The 5,276-nt window shown below is 47.5% G+C and overlaps 1 protein-coding gene across 1 annotated transcript in view; it reads right to left on the bottom strand.

Moving 5' to 3' along the window:
* The window catches only part of CD151 (CD151 molecule (Raph blood group)), a 33,709-nt gene extending 33,403 nt beyond the window's left edge, over positions 1-306 (bottom strand). Inside the window, 1 exon segment of the mRNA XM_009323425.1 lies at positions 296-306. The gene's annotated coding sequence lies outside the window, so the exon portion shown is untranslated.
* Between the last annotated feature and the right edge of the window lie 4,970 nt (positions 307-5,276).

Below are 5,276 nucleotides of genomic sequence, written 5' to 3' on the forward strand. Positions count from 1 at the left end.
CCCTGCTGAGGAGGAGAAAAAAAACAGCAAACTGGGACTCAAAGGCGCAGAAACCAGCCTGACAGTTCCTCCTCCCCAAATACAGAAAGAGGTCCTCCCGATAAAAGGAAATTTGTCCCTCCACAAACCCTCTGAGTGAACAAGGTAGATTGGAGACCACATCAAATTTCTCATCTCACCTCTGGCAGACCTCTCACCTAAGCCGAGTCTCCCAACAAAGATGGAAGAGGGCTACCCCATATAGCAAGGGATAACCTGCAACTAACCACAGCTTCCAGCTCACTGGCAGCTCCACTCCTCAGCAAGTTGTACTTCCACACAGGACTGGACTCATCCCTTCTATGCTACAACAGCCAAAGCCACAAGCATGAAGCTAAACACTTTCCCATACGCACATTCCTTGCATACAGCACTCGACACACACACCCAAGACCCCTTCTTGCTCCAGAGCTGTCTGCTCCAGGGTACTGCCTGCCATGCACATGTCTGTGTGCCCGGCTTCTACACTCGACGTACACCGCTGTGACTGCACGCACAGCTCCCCACCACCTCCTTGGGAGCTCTGCGTGCAGCTTACAGTGACCACAGAGAAAAACAACAAATCAGCTCCGTTTCCAGGGCAATGTGGGGGGAGATATGGGATATGAATTCCTCCCTTCTGGATTCCACCAAAGCTGGGAAGAAATACTGACATTCACAAGCCATGACTCACGCCTGCCTCGTCCGGCACTCCAGAAGTCCGGCTCACTGGCTGGCATGCCAGAAGTGCCACCATGGCTGGCACCTGCCAGCTGGCTCTGTTAGTGTATAAATGTGACCAAAACTGTCCTCCCCTCTTATTTTCTTTATTGTTGCAGTGTAGTGGTCACTGAGGATCAGAGCACTCCCTGAGAACACAACCATGCAGGCATCACAGCTGTTGCTCTGGCAGGTAACAGGTCAGCGAGGTGCAAGACATGATCTACTTCACACAAAACAGAAACCTCTCCCCCAGAAATTCCTACCTCTAACTACTCTTGGTCCCAGTTTTAACTGGATCTCATTAGTGAAGGAGCCAAAGAATCCGTTATTCATACTCCAACTACGCTGGTAAGTCATGCACTTGTATTTAAGGAGCTGCCAAGGACGCTGCCATTAACCTCCACAGAGCATAATTCCTGACTGCCCCTCCTTCTCCCACTAGACCAGTATCCTGCCCCCACTCACAGCTACTTATGCATACATCCTTCTGTAGAGGAGCCGGCTACACTTTCAAGCCCCTGTTGAGCTTATTTCACTACTGCCTCAAATGCACCTACCGAGCTGTACAGCACTTTTCCAGCTCGGACTTGGGAGCCATAACCACCTGTCACTGCACGATTAAAATTGCATTTGGTTGGCTGTACCCTGCTGGCAGCGGCTGTGAGTCAACACTCAAATAAATTTAAACAGCTGCCAAGGACCCTCCCTTAACCTCCGCAGAACATAATTCCTGATGTCCTTCCTTATCCCACTAAACCAGTATCCTGCCTCCAATAGTGTCCAGCACTGCTAGCATCAAAACTATGCATGAAATACACACACACATAAATATATATATATCAATAACTCCATGAAGACCCCAGCTGGCATGTCATAGCAGCTACTCATGCTTGCATCCTTCTAAGGAGCCGGCTACACTTTCAGGCCCCTGTTGAGCTTATTTCACTACTGCCTCAAATGCACCTACCGAGCTGTACAGCACTTTTCCAGCCCGGACTTGAGAGCCATCACCACCTGACCAGCAAGAGGAACTTAGGTTAGAAACATGGCCTAAGCTGGTCATAACCCAAACATGGCCCAGACCCCAAAATACACCTCTTACTCTGCCATGCAATGCCAGGAGTGCAAAATAGTAATTATTCTCCTGCTCATTCTACCGAGAGCTTTATTATTGTGCAGCAGCCAGGACACAGGACTAATAGGACTGACTGAATTCATTCCCTAGGATGCCAGGCTGTTGAGATCACAAGCAGAGGAGTCTGGCAGGCGGGACAGAGCAGAGCACTGTCGAGAGAGATGCCCATCAGCAGTGCTGCTATTACAGTGCTGATCCTTGCCAGGAGGGCCTAGCAGTGAATAGTTTTTGTGCCATGGGAGGGATGGTATGAGGTCCTCTCTGCAGAACTGACAAAACACCTCATCTCCATCCTGCAGCCCTGCTGTTCCTCATTTCTCCCTCTACACTCTGGCTTCAGGCATGGGGTAGCAGGGAAAAGCACATTTCTCACAGACTGGGAAGATAGTCACCATCTATCTGAAAAAGACAGATGCTCTGCCAAAATGAACGTGCAAAAAAGAATGGGAAAATGGGGCGATTTTACAAACAGTGACACCGTTCATTTAATTTTGGCTTTGCTGCAGCAAAAGGAAAATCATGTTCAGGGTCTGAAAAGCAGGATGAGCAAATGAGATGGAAGGAGACCTGGTCTTCACCTTCAGGATCTTGAAGGTTTTTGAACAAACAGGGAGACTAAGGTTTCTGTTCCTCACAGCCAGGGAAGCTGAGACAAGTTGTAATTTCCAGGAGACACCCTCCCTCAGGCCTTCCATGACCCCAGCTGCCGCTGCACATGCTCAGGGAGAGCTGGAAACAACTCAGTATTGAGCCCAGGAGCAGAGAGTAGAGGTGGGGAGTAGGAGAGCATTTTCTCAGGAGGTTTCAAGAGCAAAACTGATGAGGCCACTGTGGATAGTAGTAGACTGGGACATGAAAAAGCAAAGCTCCCCCTTTTTTTCAGAGTCAGTCCATCCACCTTTTATCTTTCTAAGCTTCTGTCTTAAACAGAAGGCACAAAAAAACAGAGGGACAGCATGATTGCTTTATAAGTGATCAAATCACCTGGAAACATCAGACGAGATAGTTTGCCACATACAGGTATACATGGTGATAGAGATGTTACATGTACAAATACATGTAAATACATATTTTCCTCCTATGCATAACAAGTAGCCCAACGCACTCCTTAGGGCAGAAGCCAAACTTTGTAGAAGCAACGAGTGAATTTACCTGTGGGATGACCCAACTAGAGGAGACACAGCTCACCAGTCAACCCCTTCAGGGCTGTCTCAAGAGCAAGGGAGTTGTCACCTGGTTTGTGTATGTGCAATAGGAACAGCTAGAGCTGTGCTACAACTTTTATTAGCTGGGAATAATGTAATACGCCTGCTGGAAACTTCCTAATAGGGATGGATAGCACTCCATCAGCCACTCCCACCTAGCATTTTTGCTTAACAAGGGAATACAAGCAGCTTTCTTCTACCCCCTTGCTGAAGAATCTCTTAGACCCATCAACACAAACTTTCAGAGGCTGCACTGAAAATATCCTTCTCAGAGCCATTTCAGCTGTGAGTGCCTTACTGTACTTGAAGAGAAGCCTCAGAGTCCTGCCCACTTCCAAACTGGCATAAGACTTCCCTTCTGCACAAGGGACTGGGAAGCTAAAGCATTGGAGAAAAATCTTCTTGGGTTGGTATTCCCTGCTTACTTAGAAGATGGCTTTTGTATTAGATCCAAGAGAAGGAGAGCCACAGCCCCAACTGGGCTGTCAAAGGTTCTCTTACTCAGTGTTCTGCTCTCTGCACAAAGAACAAACCCTCCTTTGACACACCTGCCTTGAGACAGGAGAAGGAAAACTTGACTGTTAAGCTCTCACAAAACATACCACAGGACGGACTAACCACCTCAGACTGCCAAGTAAAATGAGATGTCATACATGGGACATTATCTCAAGCATATAGAAAAGGCATGTTCTTAGTGTTTACTGGAGTCAACATACAGCAGGGACTGCCAGGACTTTTACCAGGCAACTGGGGGAGTCATTCTCCTCCACTGCAGAAGGACTCCAACAAGAAGGTAAGCCATTATTTAAAAAAAAGCCACAGGCCAATCAATATATGCAACAGTTTGGAATAAAACATGCTTTTTGCAGAAATACAGCATATGGACAGAAAGACATCCAGGTCAGGAACTCAGAGACGTTATTGGGAAACTACAGAGCAAGAATGTGATCTCAGGATAGTTACATGGAGGAGCTCAAATGCTGCCAACTCCTCCAACTCACAACCCAGGCTTTCAGCAAGGACATCTGACTCAAAGTACCGGCAAATAAGAGCAGATGTAGCAAACCAGAGCCCAGACCCACCTATGCAAGCCAGCATTATACCTTTGACAGGGACCTGTCACCAGATGCCTCAGGTAAAGCATAACTGATGCTGCCCCAAACATTGTCCAGCTTCCAACAATTTGCAGATTGGGAACTGCCTGTCCTAGGCACACAAACTCCTTCAGAGACTCTGAATACACTGAAACTTTTGCACTGATTTTTCTAGTTTCCACTGAGCTCAGCAACAGCTCAGAAGAGACAGATGCTCTGCTCTCTCCATCACAGGCAGTCATCTTTGGTAGCAGTGAGTGGAGCAGGAAGACTGGGATGGACCTTTGTCTGACTGATGACACGCTAAGAGACTCTTCAGCCTCAACGATGCCAGGCAGTAGATATTTTGTCACACCAAAAGCTTCCCTAATAACCTAGGCAAGGGCCTCACAGATGGCAAAGAAAACCAGTTTTAACAAAAGGGACTTGTTTCAAAACTGTTTCAACAAAATGGCCACCACTGGGCATTACCTCTGATGGGTGATGCCATTTTAATTAACCCTTGTTCTAGCAGACACCACATGAACTCTCAGAGCAAGACAGGAGGTGCTGTAGGGGGACAAAGAAAGTGAAGCAGCGTAATTTAAGGGATGCTATAGAGTAGCCTGAAATAAGGATATGTCATTGCTAAAATTCAACAGGATACTGCAACAGGTTGATTACAAAAGCCCTCAGGAAGAGTCAGGATTTTTTTAAATTTACAGCAGTTTACGTTCTTCATGAGCTGACACGGCGCAAAGGCTGCTGGGAAAGATTCCTCATGGCAAGCAACACCACGGTGCAACAATAACCCATCGCCATCAGCCTCCCATCTGATTCAGCTTCCAGAAAATGAAAGAAACAGAACATCACCTGGATTTTGTGGTAAACAAGGGCTCGCTCTCCCCCTCCTCTGCCTCCAAGGGTCCCACAAGCCCAATATAAAGCCCAAGTCTTATTTGTACAACAGGGAGACTTAATTCAACAAAAGGCAGAGGGAGATAAGTATCGTTTCACAAGATTATGGCGACACGCAGAACACGTTTCCTAATGCACGGACTGTGCAAAGCTTCTGACACACCACCTAAAAAACCCCCCCCCCCCCCCCCCCCCCCCCCCCCC

Source organism: Pygoscelis adeliae, unplaced genomic scaffold (genome assembly GCF_000699105.1).
Source record: "Pygoscelis adeliae isolate BGI_AS28 unplaced genomic scaffold, ASM69910v1 Scaffold5, whole genome shotgun sequence".
NCBI lineage: Eukaryota > Metazoa > Chordata > Aves > Sphenisciformes > Spheniscidae > Pygoscelis > Pygoscelis adeliae.